Source organism: Schistocerca americana, chromosome 6 (genome assembly GCF_021461395.2).
Source record: "Schistocerca americana isolate TAMUIC-IGC-003095 chromosome 6, iqSchAmer2.1, whole genome shotgun sequence".
Classification (NCBI taxonomy): Eukaryota; Metazoa; Arthropoda; class Insecta; order Orthoptera; family Acrididae; genus Schistocerca; species Schistocerca americana.
In genome coordinates this window covers 211,344,495-211,362,278 of record NC_060124.1, presented here as the reverse complement: position 1 = coordinate 211,362,278, position 17,784 = coordinate 211,344,495, and the positions used below count along the sequence as shown (strand labels likewise).

Sequence of the window (17,784 nt, the reverse complement as noted above, 5' to 3'; positions counted from 1 at the left end):
CAAAAAGTCTTATACATTGGCTCCTTTTCTTTAAAAGAAACACAAGGCTGCTTAACTTCTGCTGGACTTTCGGTATGACTCGTGTAGGATACACCAGGCAGCAACCCAAGCTAGGCGGTCGCAAAGCACGGTGAGCAAAATCAGGAGAGCAGACAGGCAGGCAGCCAACACATATCCTCCATCCTGAACCAGCAGACCGCGTACAACCAACTCGTACCTCGCGGCGTCTCAGCAGGTCGCCCGAGCAAACGTCAACTACCACTCGCCCCGCGAATGCGGAAAACAACAAGGCAAGCAAAGATAAGAAACATCGAAGGATCGATAATGGACATCCAAGAGACTGGAGCGCCAGTAACGAGCGCCAAGGCTCAGCGTTTAGAAGGTATAAAAGGGCAGTTCATTGGTGGAGCTGTCGTTTGTACTCAGGGTTGTCATATGGAAAGGATTACTGATGGCTCTCGATCTTCCACCATAATCGAAACCATCAACATGAGGTGGCAAATATGAGGTAGTCAAGGAGGTTTAAACGGGGGTTCTACTATGCCAAGACTGCTTGGTACCTACAACAGGAACACACAATTAATTAGCAGGAGTACAAAAAGGTTCATTTGAAAACTAACGTGGAACAGAGTTACAAAGACTTGATGGCAGCAATGACTGAGCTGCAGACGATGACTAACATCGGCGCTGGCTGACCACTACGGGCGGCTACGGACTGTAGACTGGCACAACTGCACTACACTCCTGCTGCGCATGAAATGGCCTAGCGGCGCCTCGCGGGGAGCATAAGTACTGCGACTGGCTGTGTACTCTTTGGCTAGCACAGCCGTTCTTGTGTTCTGTTTATCGAGAGAATCGCATTCGGCGGATCGATCTCTCAGCCGGCGGTGTGATCGTATGACTGACGACATCACAATTCCGACGTGATTATGGCCGCACGGCGGGAATTAACAGACTGTGAACGCGGAATCGTAGTTGGAGCTAGACACGTGGGACATGTCTTTTCGAAAATCGTTAGGGAATTCAGTATTCTGAGATCCACAGTTTCAAGAGTGTGCCGAGAGTACCAGATTTCAGGCATTAACTCTCACCAGGGACCACGCCGTGACCGACAGCCTTCACTTAACGACCGAGAGCAACGGCGTTGTCAGTGCTGACAGACAAGCAACACTGTGGGAAATAACCGCAGAAATCAGTGTGGGACGTACGACGAACGCGCGAGTGTCTTTGCTAACAGGACGACATCGCCTGCAGCGCCTCTTCTGGGGCCAGCCAGAGTGGTCGTGTGGTTCTAGGCGCTGCAGTCTGGAACCGCGAGACCGCTACTGTCGCAGGTTCGAGTCCTGCCTCGGGCACGGATGTGTGTGATGTCCTTAGGTTAGTTAGGTTTAACTAGTTCTACGTTCTAGGGGACTGATGACCTCAGAAGTTGAGTCCCATGGTGCTCAGAGCCATTTGAACCATTTTTTGCCTCTTCTGGGTTCGTGACCATACCGGTTGGAGCCTAGGCTACTGGAACACCATGGTCTGGTCGAATGAGTTCCGATTTCAGTTGGTAAGAGCAGATGGTAGGGTTCGATTGTGGTGCAGATCCCATGAAGCTGTCGACCCAAGTTATCAAAAAGGCGCCGTGCAAGCTGGTGGTGGCTCCATAATGGTGCGGACTGTGTTTACATGGAATGGATTGGGTCCTGCAGTCCAGCAGAACCGAACATTGACTGGATATGGTTATCTTCGGCTACTTGGATACCATTTGTAGCCAAATAACGATTGAATTTTTATGGATGAGAACACACCATGCCACTTGTGCTCATTTGTTAGCCATTGGTTTGGAGAACATTCTGGACAATTCGAGCGAATCATTTGGCGACGAACGTCGCCCGGCGTGAATCCTGTCGAACATTTATGGCACCGTTCGTGCACACAATTCTGCACCGGAAACACTTCCGTAATTATGAACCGCCACAGAGGCACCGTTGCTCAATATTCCTGAAGGGGAGTTACAGTTACTTGTAGAGTCTATGTCACGCCGAGCTCCTAGACTACGCCGTGCAAAAGGGCATGTGACACGATACTGGCAGGTATCAGCTGCCGAGAATTCTTCCGGGTTGTATGGCCGTGGTCCATGGAACACTTCTATCCCTGACGTTTCGTCCAAAGCTACGTTGGACATCTTCGGAGGTGTTCCTGGTTGTGCTGAGTCTTGCCGACTGACGAGTCGGACGTCGAAGAACGGTCTAAATACCGTGGAAAGTGGGCGTGGTGTGAATTTTACGTGATAGCAGAGATAAACCTTGTCAGGGATAAAATATAACTATCAATCATAGCAGCTATCACGTGAAATCGAGGCCACGCCCACTTGCTGCGGTATTTAGGCCGTTCTTGACGTCAGACTCGTCAGTCGGCAAGACTCAGCACCTCCGAAGATGTCCAACGTAGCTTTGGACGAAACGTCAGGGATAGAAGAGTTGCATGGACCACGGCCATACAACCCGGAAGAATTCTCGGCAGCTGAAACATTCGGTCCTGAATTCTTCACTGTATGAGTGGCAGGTTTCCCACGACTTTTGTCCCCTCGGTGTATGACGCACGTAAAGTGACCGAGGTAGTACAGTAGTTATGACGCTGGTCTTATACATGATGGAAGCTAGATGTAAACTTCAGCTATCTTTATTTTCTGTTTCCAAAAGGTGATTCGGTTCTTGTGAATATACAAGGTGTCCATGAACTCGCTTCATCGTTTCAAAAAATCATAACTTGCAAACTTTTCAGATTTTTTCTTCAGGCAATTGTCAACAGTGAATATACACTCCTGGAAATTGAAATAAGAACACGGTGAATTCATTGTCCCAGGAAGGGGAAACTTTATTGACACATTCCTGGGGTCAGATACATCACATGATCACACTGACAGAACCACAGGCACATAGACACAGGCAACAGAGCATGCACAATGTCGGCACTAGTACAGTGTATATTCACCTTTCGCAGCAATGCAGGCTGCTATTCTCCCATGGAGACGATCGTAGAGATGCTGGATGTAGTCCTGTGGAACGGCTTGCCATGCCATTTCCACCTGGCGCCTCAGTTGGACCAGCGTTCGTGCTGGACGTGCAGACCGCCTGAGACGACGCTTCATCCAGTCCCAAACATGCTCAATGGGGGACAGATCCGGAGATCTTGCTGGCCAGGGTAGTTGACTTACACCTTCTAGAGCACGTTGGGTGGCACGGGATACATGCGGACGTGCATTGTCCTGTTGGAACAGCAAGTTCCCTTGCCGGTCTAGGAATGGTAGAACGATGGGTTCGATGACGGTTTGGATGTACCGTGCACTATTCAGTGTCCCCTCGACGATCACCAGTGGTGTACGGCCAGTGTAGGAGATCGCTCCCCACACCATGATGCCGGGTGTTGGCTCTGTGTGCCTCGGTCGTATGCAGTCCTGATTGTGGCGCTCACCTGCACGGCGCCAAACACGCATACGACCATCATTGGCACCAAGGCAGAAGCGACTCTCATCGCTGAAGACGACACGTCTCCATTCGTCCCTCCATTCACGCCTGTCGCGACACCACTGGAGGCGGGCTGCACGATGTTGGGGCGTGAGCGGAAGACGGCCTAACGGTGTGCGGGACCGTAGCCCAGCTTCATGGAGACGGTTGCGAATGGTCCTCGCCGATACCCCAGGAGCAACAGTGTCCCTAATTTGCTGGGAGGTGGCGGTGCGGTCCCCTACGGCACTGCGTAGCATCCTACGGTCTTGGCGTGCATCCGTGCGTCGCTGCGGTCCGGTCCCAGGTCGACGGGCACGTGCACCTTCCGCCGACCACTGGAGACAACATCGATGTACTGTGGAGACCTCACGCCCCACGTGTTGAGCAATTCGGCGGTACGTCCACCCGGCCTCCCGCATGCCCACTATACGCCCTCGCTCAAAGTCCGTCAACTGCACATACGGTTCACGTCCACGCTGTCGCGGCATGCTACCAGTGTTAAAGATTGCGATGGAGCTCCGTATGCCACGGCAAACTGGCTGACACTGACGGCGGCGGTGCACAAATGCTGCGGAGCTAGCGCCATTCGACGGCCAACACCGCGGTTCCTGGTGTGTCCGCTGTGCCGTGCGTGTGATCATTGCTTGTACAGCCCTCTCGCAGTGTCCGGAGCAAGTATGGTGGGTCTGACACACCGGTGTCAACGTGTTCTTTTTTCCATTTCCAGGAGTGTATGTTTCAGGGAACTCATGACGCTTGACTGCGTTAGAATTTTTCATTTGCTACCGGTCTCGAGCATGACCATCATCTGTCACCTGAATCAACGTTAAGAAAACAAAAATGACGTCTGCAGTATGTCTCAGTTGTTGACAACAATAATGAGAGCTGAGCCGTGGCGACTGGCGATAGTGAGGTTCCACTTGCGTCGCTGATATCGACACTCGTCTGGTCTTGTATCTCTCACTGTTCCGCCTTTGGTTTCCCGGCTTGGCGTGTGGCCGAAGGCTCTCTCTCTTTGGTCGGTGTTCAACGAGGCAACGTGGTTCGAAGGCAGGCCCTCGTCTCGATCCGCTGTGCCTGGGCCTCGCCGTCCTCGCCGTTTTGCCTCACGCAGTGTGTACGGTGCTCATTAGCCGACGCCCTTGCGTGCGAAACGGTGGCGGGTCCGTCATCTCATACTGGACGTCTTCTCATCGCCTAACTCGAAGCATTAAGTAACGTATGATACATATTCTGCTGTTAACCTGTGAAGATCTGTGAAACTTATGGTGGCATGTTGCAACTGCCGGAGATCAGTTAAGGATGGCTCTGAACAAGAGCGTGTTATACTGTACTTGTCTCCCGCATAGTCCCCTACGCTCCTAGGGGTATGGGACCTCATCATCATCATCATACTGAACTTACGAAGTCTAAGGCTTCGAAGTGTTGTTTCCACTGACCTGAGTCTAATTATTTCGGCGAATGCAGGAGGGAATATAGTTTTACTGCTTGTTTTAAAGGCTCCTTGCAGTGTTAATTTGATGTAGCATATTAATTAGTGTCTCTTCAGCCATTTTTGGTTTTAGACTTTCTTTAGTATGAAGGGCACAGCTCTCGTTAAATCAGGGAACCATAAGACCTGTTAATCACAGATTTTTATGAGGCTTAGTAATGTTGAAGGGAGATTAGTATCTGGCTTACAACTTTTCGTGGGACGGCATCCAGTTTCCTAGAAAAGCGATGTTGAAGTTTTATGTGTAACTCCTATACTTGTAACATTAATGATGTTTCGACCACTGAGGACCATTGCTGAGGACCACGGCTATCACTCTGGCAGTTGATGTTCAAGTTCTGCCCTCGGACTTTTTATTTTTATTTTTCAATCTGACCGCACAGGATATCATTAAATGGTATATATGTCATTCCAAATACAGACGAAAGTATTAATCTCTAATTTTGATTTAGATTACATAATTAATACCGGTGCCAATACCAACCGACGTGCTACAGACGTCTTGCGGAACAATGAGCGATAATAATGCCTGTGCAGAAAACAGATTTGAACAAGATCAGTGATTTGAGAACGAAGACAATGGAGGTAATCGTCGGAAAGCTCGAGGTTTAACCCTGAATTTACGCGGCAAGAAGACCGGGAATGTTTTATACTACAAGATTAGTGATTCCGTCACAGCGCAGTATGATATAACAGCGTTAGGGAAGACATTACTTTTTCTTATGTGTGCATGAATCATCCGGGAAATTTAGTCGTATTGGTCGAAAAAGAGTTGACTCATAAATTAAAATATCTAATTATGATCGACAAGAAATCAGGAAATTCTCCAAAGTGCTTACGAAGAGTTCTTAAAATCTGAAATTCTCCTGTACGTGGGACAAGAGAAACTTTATCTTACTGATTCATGACGAGGACAGACGTGACGGAGAAAGTCCAATATTTATATATGAAAGACAAGCATGCAGCTGCACCGCAATAATCACCCCACCTAAATGTACACCACGTTGCTTACCCTGTGATGTTTATTTTTACAGACAGATTAAAATTTTCATGAAAAAAATTCAAAATTCTACAGGCTTCCTTAAGTCTAATACAGAAATCACTTCGAGGTAAGATTCAAAAAAATACATCCTTTAATTCTGCATCAGTTTAGTGCACCTGCTTTCATAGAAGTCGCATCCAAGGTGATCGAATGCAGAACAATCTTTTTGGATCTATTCAAATTGCTCTGAGCACTATGGGACTTAACTTCTGAGGTCATCAGTCCCCTAGAACTTAGAACTTAACTAGCCTAAGGACATCACACACATCCATGCCCGAGGCAGGATTCGAACCTGCGGTCATAGCGGTCGTGCGGTTCCAGACTGTAGCGCCTAGAACCGCTCGGTCACCCCGGCCGGATGGATCTAATCGAACCGTATTTTCCAGTATCACATTTGAAAAATCGGTGTCTTTCAAATTATTCTCGGGCCGAGGGCTGGCTGAAATCCGAAGTGGAAAGCTCTATTTAGCGACTCGTGGAACGTATATGGGAAAGACAGATTAGAGGCCGTAGGAGAGAGAGAGTGTTCATTGCAGCTGACAGAAATATTGCCTCTATTGAGGTCGAATTTGAGTGTGACAGTGAAGTTATCTGATCGCATGTAACCAGTGTAAGTGAAACCAAGTTAAATGTTGGATGTTTTTCCCGGACACCCTATTTCCCTATGACAGCTCTACATTCAGAGAATGTAGCGCGTAAATAACCAGATCATCCATTGTTAGTTGGAGGCGTTTCTAACCTGCCGAATACTGACTGGGATGTCTATCGATTCATTGCAAGGGATGCAGACAGACAGTCATGCGAAGTTCTTTTTGAGCACTTTTTCTGAAAATTGTCTTGACCAGCCAGTTCGGTAGCCCACACGCGATGGAAATATCTTAGATCTCGTAGCTGCAAAGAGTTTGGTACAGAAACAGGGAGCAGCGATCATTAAGTCATTATAGCAACTGTGCTTACGACAAGAAGGCTATGAGAGAATGTCTCCTAGAAAGAGCAGATAAACAGTTATTAACATTTCAATTAGACAGTGAATTGGCATTACTTAGTTTCTGTAAGATTGACGTAGAGGAATTATGGGCAATAAGAAGATTGTAAATCGTGGTGTAGAAAATTATGTGCCTAATAAGTGGATTAAAGACGGAAAGATACACCAGAGTTTGATAATGAAATTCGGAAACTGCTGACGAAGAAGAGGATGTTGCATTCTCGGTTCAAAATGGAACGCGAAAATGACGACAAGTAAAGGTGTTGGTATAGACCCGTGCGTCTGTAAAAAGATCTGTGCACGAAGCACATAACTACTGCCACCGTCATAACCAAGCAAAAGATCTGGCACAGAACGCGAGAAAATTCTGGTCCTCTGTAAATTCGCTAAGTGGGGCTAAGGCTTCCATCCAGTCATTTATTGATCAGTCTAGTGTGCAGATGAAGACAACAAAACGAAAGCTGAAGCTTTACATTTCAAATTCAAGAAATCATTCACGCAGGAGAATTGTATAAACATACCGTCGTTTCACAAAATTGTTCAGGCTTTCGTGGCCAGTTGTTGACAAACAACCTATTTGCTTCTGTCTCGGGTTCTTCGGCCGACGTTCGTCTGATGATTTTACTGACGTTTCGCCAGCACGAGTGGCTGGCATTGTCAAAGCTTCACCATCCATTGCCACCGGCTGGCGAAACGTCAGTAAAATCATCAGACGAACGTCGGCCGAAGAACCCGAGACAGAAGCAAATAGATACCGTCGTTTGACTATCGAACACACTCCCGTTCGGATGACGTAGAAATAACCATCCCTGGCGTAGAGACGCAACTGAAAAAGCTGAAAACAAGTAAGTCACCAAATCCGTCTGGAATCGCAGTTCGGTTTTTCAGAGAGTACTCTACGGCCTATTACGTAGGTAGCTTGCATTTATCTCGAATCGCTCGCTCAGCGCAGAGTTCCAAGCAACTGGAAAAAAAGTGCAAGTGCCTTCTGTGCATAAGAAAGGCAAAAGAACGGACCCGCTGAATTACAGACAATATCCCTAACATCGGTGTGTAGCAGAGTCGTTGAACATACTCTCAGTTCGAATATAACAAGTTTTCTTGTGACTCAGAAGTTAATGTCCACAAATCAGCTTGGTTTTAGAAATAATTGCCCGTGCGAATCTCAGCTTGCCCTTTTTCATATAATATACTTCGAGTTATGGATGAAGAGCAACAGGTAGATTCCATTTTTATGGATTTCCGGAAAGCGTTTGACACGGTGGCCCACTGCAGGCTGTTAACGAAGGTTCGAGCATATGGAACAGGTTTTCAAATATGTGAGTGACGCGTAGACTTCTTAAGTCGGTATTTGTTCTTGACGGTGAATGTTCACCAGGGACAAGGATTTCGCCAGGAGTGCTCCAGAAAGTGTGATTGGACCGCCGTTATTCTCTATATACATAAATGATTTGGCAGACACAGTAGGCAGCAATCTGTGATTGTTTGCTGATGATGCTGTAGTATATGGTAGTCGTTGAGAGGCTGTATGAGGATACAAGATGACTTACATAAAATTTCTAGTTGATTTGATGAGTGGCGGATAGCTCCAAATGTCGAAAACTGTAAGTTAATGCGTGTGAGTAGGAAAAACAAACCAATGATGTTCGGATACAGCATTAGCAGGGCCCTACTTGACACAGTCACATCGTTTAAATGTCTGGACGTTAGGCCACAAAGGGATGTGAAATGGAAAGAGCATGTTACGATTGTAGTAGAATAGACGAACGGTCGACTTCGTTTATTGGGAAAATTCTAGGAAAGTGGTTCATCTGTAAAGGAGACCGTGTAAAGGACGTTAGCGCGACCTATTCATTAGTGCTGCTCCATCGTTTGGGACGCTACAAGGTCGGATTCAAGAAAGACATTGAAGCAATTAAGAGGCGGCCTGCTACGTTTGTTACCGGTAGGTTCGAACAACACGTAAATGTTGCGGGGATGCTTGGCGAACACAAGTGGGAACCCTGGAGAGACGGCGGCGTTCTTTTCGAGAAAAACTATTGAGAATATTTAGGGAACCGGCATTTAAAGCTAATTGCCGAACAGTTCTACTGCCACCAACAAACATTCCGTGTAAGAACCGCAAAGATAGGATGCAAGAAATTAGGACTCATACGGAGCAATGTAGATAGTCGTTTTTCCCCCGCTGTATTTGGGAGTGGAACAGGAAAGGAAAAGACTAGTAATGGTACGAGATACCCACCGCCACGCGCCGTAAGGTGGCTTGCGGAGTATCGGTATAAATGTAGGGATGCAGGCACTAGCTTTCATTAAATGTGCGTGGTGTTCCACGAATATGTTTTCCGGTTGCATCTACAACAAATGCCATATGGAATTCTGTTCTAGCACAACAAGAGAAGCTAGTTATTACGAGTAAAACGAATCTGTAATCTGTTCTGTAGCAAATGGAATACACACTGGAAGGGAGTTTGCAGTAATCATTGATTTATTAACGAAATTTCTACGGCGAAAATAAGCGCTTTTGAATAATTTTGCATGGCGTATACTATTTAATAATGTCCTGTGTGATAAAAGTGGAACTTCTGCAGCCCTAAAGCATCGACTGTACGCCTACCAGCGCAGTGCCGCGAAACGGCATCAAGAAGGCGCTGACCTGCACGTCAATGACGAAACGGCATCAAGAAGGCGCTGACCTGCACAGCAGTGGAAAGAGCGGGCAGCGCTACAACTCCAGAAAGACAGAGTTCGTCGCCCCCTGTCAACGCTGAATTTATCATAAGCCCATCGCTGGTCTGCCTACACCTCGAGATCATCCAATACTGTGTAATAGGAAGATGATACCTAGCCTGCTTTCTGCGAGTAGTAATAGTGTGCAAAAGTAATTGCATGCAGGAAGAGAAGTTACGTTTCTTTCGCTTTGAGAAATAATGATGATGATGAAATCTCAGCCTCCGTGAAGCGTTGGGGACGATGCGGGAGAGTGGTGGTGGTTTGCCATTGCTTTCCTCCGACCGTAATGGGGATGAATGATGATGAACACGACACAACAACACCCAGTCATCTCGAGGCAGGAAAAATCCGTGACCCCGTCGGGAATCGAACCTGGGACCCCGCGTGCGGGAAGCGAGAACGCTGCCGCAAGACCACGAGGTGCGGACTTGTGAAATGCTCTGTAAATTTGAGAATGTTATGTACAAATCGGCAACTGCCTTGCCGCACTGGATACACCGGTTCCCGTAAGATCACCGAAGCTAAGCGCTGTCGGGCGTGGTCGGCACTTGGATGGGTGACCATCCAGGCCACCATGCGCTGTTGCCGTTTTTCGGGGTGCACTCAGCCTCGTGATGCCAATTGAGGAGCTACTCGACCGATTAGTAGTGGCTTCGGTCAAGAATACCATCATAACTACCGAGAGAGCGGTGTGCTGACCCCACGCCCCTCCTATCCGCATCCTTTAATGAGGATGACACGGCAGTCGGATGGTCCCGCTAGGTCACTCGTGGCCTGACGACGGAGTGCTTTTTTTATGTACAAATCATTTTGAATTCCTGCGAGCGGCCATCGCAACTTCCCTCCTTCCTTGCTTGTGTTGGTGGTGACTCTTACTGTAACCGAATCAATAGAAAGCCACAATGAATAAATAAAAAATAAAAGGAATATTATTGCTGTCGTCTTATCCGTAACCCTTGCTCGCTGCACTATTCTAAGTTCTTCGGAACATTACTAGCGTTGCGGGGTTGTAGTATGCATAAAAGTTCAACACCCAGATTAACGGAGACTGGGGGGCGTCTCATGAGAGGGCGCTAGCCAAGTACTCAGGACAGGTTCCTCTACATCATCTGTAAAACTCACCACAATCCGTGATTAACAGGTCTGATAATCCCGTTATAAGTACAAAAGCGTGGCACTCATGCCTTCCAGTATGTTCCCGAGACGGGAGACTGTGAAATCGCGTCTTTTTCGCGTGACTAGTTGGGGAGCGCGGATGAGCGGAGACAACCAGCGGTTGAAATGAGCAGCGGCTGGCGTCGCACGTGCGGTGGGGATGGAGGGGGGGGGGGGGGTGCCGACCCGGCTGCGGTGGGCGACAGCACAGCAGGCAGACGGTGACGGCGGGCCATCCGGCGGCTGCTGAAGCAGCGGAACGAGGCGCGGGTGAGGAAAACGGGGAATCCCCGGCGCCGCTCGCTGCGTCGTAATCAATGCGCGGCTCGGCACCACGCTACGCCGCGGCGGTGCTAACAGATGAGGCGCCAGATTGCCGCAGACAGACGCGACCAGCGCCTTTGTTCGCGGCCGCCGCGAAGCGCCCGGCCGCGCCACGCCGATGCCGACGCCGACGCCGACGCCGACGCCGGGCGTCGGATGAGCGGCGCCAAACCGCGCCCGCCTCACTCCAGCCCAGCGCAGTCACCGCTCCGAATGGCGCCCACGCTCTCCACCGAGCAGTATGGCGCGCCTCGCCGCTGCGTGCCTCGCAAAAGCGGGGATTCCCCGAAGATGACATCGTGGGGCGTCGTTTCGCAGACACTGCTGACTGGACTTAATAGCCGTTTGGAAAGGCATGGTTATTAAATTACACTGTCAGACAATAAAAGTAAAGCACACAGAACACGTAGTCGGATGTCAATGCAATTTCATACACGTTACACACTATTGGTTGTTATGTAAACGATTACAGTTGCAGTTCTACGTGTCTGGTAGAACGGCTATCAAAGTCCATCACTATACACTACTGGTCATTAAAATTGCTACACCAAGAAGAAATGCAGATGATAAACGGGTATTCAATGGACAAATATATTATACTAGAACTTGCATGTGATTACATTTTCACGCAGTTTGGGTGCATAGATCCTGAGAAATCAGTACCCAGAACAACCACCTCTGGCCGTAATAACGGCCTTGATACGCCTGGGCATTGTGTCAAACAGAGCTTGGATGGTGTGTACAGGTACAGCTGCCCATGCAACTTCAACACGACACCACAGTTCATCAAGAGTAGTGTCTGGCGTATTGTGACGAGCCAGTTGCTCGGCCACCATTGACCAGACTCGACACGCAGGTCGCCGAAGTGGCGTCAAATCGAAAGACCTGCACCAGGCGAACGGTCTACCCGACGGGAGGCCCTAGCCACACGACATTTCCATTTTTCCATTGACCAGACGTTTTCAGTTGGTGAGAGATCTGGAGAATGTGCTGGCCAGGCCAGCAGTCGAACATTTTCTGTATCCGGAAAGGCCCGTACAGGACCTGCAACTTGCGGTCGTGCATTATCCTGCTGAAATGTAGGGTTTTGCAGGGATCGAATGAAGCGTAGAACCACATGTCATGACACATGTGAAATATAACGTCCACTGTTCAAAGTGGAACAATGAGAACAAGAGATGACCGGGATGTGTAACCAATGGCACCCCATACCATCACGCCAGCTACTACGCTTCTACGGCGATGCCGAATGCCCGCTTCCAATGTGCGTTCACCGCGATGTCGCCAAACACGGATGCGACCATCATGATGCTGTAAACAGAACCTGGATTCATCTGAAAAAATGGCGTTTAGCCATTCGTGCACCCACGTTCGTCGTTGAGTACACCATCGCAGGCGCTCCTGTCTGTGATGCAGCGTCAAGGGTAACCGCAGCCACGGTCTCCGAGCTGATAGTCCATGCTGCTGCAAACGTCGTCGAACTGTTCGTGCAGATGGTTGTTGTCTTGCAAACGTCCCCATCTGTTCACTCAGGGATCGAGACGTGGCTGCACCATCCGTTACAGCCATACGGATAAGATGCCTTTCATCTCGACTGCTAGTGATACGAGGCCGTTGGGATCCAGCATTGCGTTCCGTGTTACCCTCCTGAACCCACCGATGCCATATTCTGCTAACAGTCATTGTATCTCGACCAACGTGAGCAGCAATGTCACGATACGATAAACCGCAATCGCGATAGGCTACAATCCGACCTTTATCAAAGTCGGAAACGAGATGGTACGCATTTCTCCTCCTTAGACGAGGCATCACAACAAAGTTTCACCAGGTAACGCCAGTCAACTGCTGTTTGTGTATGAGAAATCGGTTGAAAACTTTCCTCACGTCAGCATGTTGTGTAGGTGTCACCACCGGCGCCAACCTTGTCTGAATGCTCTGAAAATCTATCAGTATAAATGATATTTAAAAATTCTTGCCTTATTGAAGAAGAACCGTGCCAGATGTGTACGTTTAGTCATACTTCCACACACAGAACAGTTATACTTGTGCTTTGGTTTTGTAGGTTTTATAGTTGCTGGGGACTTAATTAATTAATTGTATTAACGAAAATTTTCATTTCATTCTTGTTGTTGTTCCATGCAGTCAGATTGCGGACAAAAACTAGTCAGGGCCAACCGTTTACGAGACACAGCGTAATCGGACATACAGTTACGAAAAATAAAAATGATTTTCAAATTTAATAATAATTAAGCCCCCATGCACGTGGCGACCGCTGCTTCGGATCGTCCCTTGGAATTCTTCTGATTGTAAAAATAGTAGACAGTAGTATTGCTGTAGTACTTTGTAGTTTAGTAATTGTAGTCTATGTTGCATCCGTAGATTTGGTAATCGGCATTCTTCTAATGGTATTTTTCAAAATTTAATTTTGTTGTCTTGTCTACGGGTTTGACAATTTAGTGCAATTATTTCAATTGTTCGTTAATCGTGTTTGAGGGAAATATTTCGTGTGAATGGTATTGTTGAAGATGAGGAGTCATTGTGTGTAATTTTCGTACAGTGACGAGTTTTGTATGTTTTGTAAATGATTACGTGGTCAATGAAACAGGCAAAAATGATGAATAGTCAGAATAACGCCGGCCGAAGTGGCCGTGCGGTTAAAGGCGCTGCAGTCTGGAACCGCAAGATCGCTACGGTCGCAGGTTCGAATCCTGCCTCGGGCATGGATGTTTGTGATGTCCTTAGGTTAGTTAGGTTTAAGTAGTTCTAAGTTCTAGGGGACTAATGACCTCAGCAGTTGAGTCCCATAGTGCTCAGAGCCATTTGAACCATTTTTCAGAATAACGAAATTGTTGACATGTCGAACTCGCCAACACAGGATAACAGTATGATGAATAATGGTGTTGAAAACAATTTAATAAGCAGGGAAAATAGTCCGGAAACAGTTCAAAATTTTTCTCAATCAGAAAATTCACGATTACGTGGTTAACGACAGAAGAAATGGAGCAGTTAATGAGTGCAATATTAAATTTGGGATCACAGATGGGAACAATGGAAACGCGGTTAGACTCACTGCGATCTGAAATTAAAACAGAAATGAAAGCAATGACAACACGGTTATGCTCACAAATAGGATCAATTAAAACAGAGATGGAAACAATGACAACACGGTTAGACTCACGAATAGGGACGTGTTTCAAAAACATGAAAGATGACTCAAAGAAAGAAAGTAGAGAAGAAGTACAACCGATTTTGAATGCTCACAATAATAGATTAATTGCAGTAGAGATTAGACAAGAGGAACAGGACAGAGATCGGGAAGGAAAAGATCGCGTGATAGTGCAAAAATATTCAGAGTTAATTTTACAACGTGCACACGATAAGGAAGAAATACTTGAAAGAATCGAGGAATCCGTACCAAATGACAGAATAAATAACTTAACGCAACAGTATGAACAGTTCACTACTAAATGTGACAATACCGAAACCCGAGTCGCGACACTTACGGAAGACGTAAATAAACAGAAAGAACAATTAAGTGACTCATCGGAAAGAGTTGAGGAGATCTCAGATAAATTGACAAGTCTTAGTTTAGCAGAGGTATTTGAAGAAAATAATTTGTTTCATTTACGAGATGAAACAAGACAGCGCCAGACGCGTGAACTTGACAATAATGGACATTCGGACTGGGACAGACGCGGTAGGTCTTTGTCGCCACGAGGAGAAAACCTTGACTATAAACACTTTTTGACTGTTCGGAAATTTAAGATCTTTCGTAATTCTAAGAATGACATACATCCATGTTCATGGCTAGATCAATTTATGTACGCACTCCCGCCTAATTTTCCACTAAGTCACAAACTGGAAATTATGTGCGGCTATTAAAGTCCTCAGGGGATTCACTACACTAAGTGAATATGTGCCGTAGCGTGCATAGGGCCCCGAGCTGTAGTGGTGCTATTTCCCTTTTAGTTTTCTGCACCGCTGCCTACTCTTTTACTATTCTTTGCATCTGTCAAAACAACTCTTCGACTATCAATCTATCTAGACAGTAGATAAACAATAACCGGATATGACTATTTTACCTAAAAGTGATTTCGGAAATTACCATTTGGACTTACTGTATCTTCATCAGCATTCATTCGTAATTTAAATGAAATTTTACCTGTTTATCTTCGTGACAATATTACTTCATATGTTGACGACATTCTTATTGCTAAACGTTCTTGGAGTGAGCACAACAAAATTTTGGATTCATTATTACGTATTTTTGCAAGAGTTGGCATTACAGTGAACTTGGAAAAATCTGAATTTGGACGTTCACAGGTGAAATTTCTTGGTCACATTATTTCTACAGAATGTATTCTTCCTGATCCAGAAAAACTTGACGCTATTCGCAATGACATTCTTTTTAAACGAAAATCGGTCGACAACTCTCTTTGATTAGTTTGTATTCCTGATCAGTGGGTTAATAATCTTATTTGGTATACGCATTTCAGTTATGCACACTTTGGTCCCAGAAAATGCCTTCATAAATTACGAGAAAATTGCTACTTCAGTAATATGGAAAAACGTATTCGATCTGTTCTGGACAAATGCAAATTATGCCAAAGGGCTAAGCCGCCAACAATTTCTCACAGAGCACCGTTGTTTCCTATCATTCCAGCGAAATTAAAGGACATGGCTGCAGTTGATTTGTTCGGTCCAGTGGTTCGATCTACTAATGGTTTTGCGTACATTTTCGTAGCAGTGGAATTGACATCAAAATATGTGTGTTTTACACCTTTACGCAAAGCAACAGCTCGTTCAGTATCTAATGCTTTCATTAACCATTTTCTTAAAGAAGTTGGTCATGTTGATAAGGTTATATCAGATAATGGATAACAGTTTCGTTCTAAAATTTGGCTTCGTACTCTACGGCGTCGTAAGATTAAACCAATTTTCATTTCACTTTTTCACCCTCAATCTAACGCTTCAGAGAGATGGATGAAGGAAATCAATAAATTGTGTCGTCTTTATTGTCATCAGAATCACAGAACGTGGGATCAGTATCTTCATATTTTTCAAAACATTCTGAATGAACTTCCTAATGACTCAACTTCTTTACCGCCAATACTGATATTAAAAAACAAAGCACCGACAAACCGCATATCTGAAATCGTTCCTTTTCCGCCTTCACGGAAACTGCGGCATTCTGAAGTTGTCAACATGGCTCTACAAAATATTGCATCTGCGGCTGCTAGAAGAGAGAAATCAGCTAAACATCCTGGTCGTTTAAAAATCTTGTCAGTTGGTCAGAAGGTGTTAATTAAGTCTCATCGTTTGTCTCACAAAGGAAGAGGCTTGTGTCGCAAATTTTTTCTGCTTTATAACGGTCCATATAGAATTCGCAAAATTATTCATGATAACACTGTTGAAGTAGAAACTCTTAAATCACGACGCTCTAAGGGAATACATCATATATCTAACGTTAAAATGTTTGTGGAATGACATACTTTCGAGAAACCAACAGTTATACGTAAACATGCAGAGAATACAAGGATACCGCGCTGTGTTTTGGTGGCGGCATATACTCAAAGCAACAGTCAAGTCTGCGCGCCGCACAAGGCAGTCGTTGACCGCAAACAATTGCTTCCTACGTCACGCGCCTACAGCTGATCGAGGGCTCAGTGCGAATGCACTGACAGCCGTAAACAAATACACAGTCTAATTTCTCCGACTAAATTCAGTATAAAGCTATAGTGACTAGATGACTTATGTTATTAACGTTCAGTATTTTTCAGGATACAGTTGTATAAAATATTTAAGAACTTCAGGTAAATTCTATGTGTCTCCGACGTTAAGAGGATTTGCTATCGAGAAAATTTCAGAAAGAATGTAATTTCCAAGAAGAAACTAATAAACTAAAAAGGTAACTGTTAATTGAATTTATTTTTAAGGTAACATATTTCCGCTTAGGTACGTACTTTAGACGTAATTTTCTGCTCGCAATTACGTGATTCATACTTTGTGCTAATTTCATGTTCTATGAATTTACTTGTGAAGCGACGTGCTTGCGTACATTTGCTGATTTTTGTCAATGTTTTATTAATGAACAGGGTTGTTATTTGTATATATTATGCATCGCTTGGCTGCAATGCTTTTTCACTGATGTCATATTTTTTTATTATGTGTCTGCTGTGCTTATTTATTTAAATTATAATTGTCACCTGATTAGTTGTGCTGATATGTATGTAAGTTATACTTTGTGATTTATCTGCTTGCGCCTTCATGTTTACTTATTAAGATGACATATGAACATTTATTTGCTTATGCTGATATGATGCTAATGACCTGTTTATTACGTAAGATATATGTTTACTGCTATGCGTATGGATTGCATATTTATACATTTCTGTTTGTTGTCATAACTACTCTTTAATTTGGTATATAGAAATGCTGATATACTGTGTATGAACATAGAGTTTAGGTCACATTATTGTATTAATTATAGATTGTTCGCTTGGCAGAGCCTCGTTGTAGGATTTGTGCTGCATCCACTTGTTGACATTCTGTTCTCTAC

The 17,784-nt window shown here is 45.6% G+C and overlaps 1 pseudogene; it reads left to right on the top strand.

Annotated features, from left to right (window-relative positions):
- The first annotated feature begins 10,216 nt into the window (after nt 1-10,216).
- On the top strand, nt 10,217-10,334 carry LOC124621216 (annotated as a pseudogene).
- Nucleotides 10,335-17,784: the final 7,450 nt, after the last annotated feature.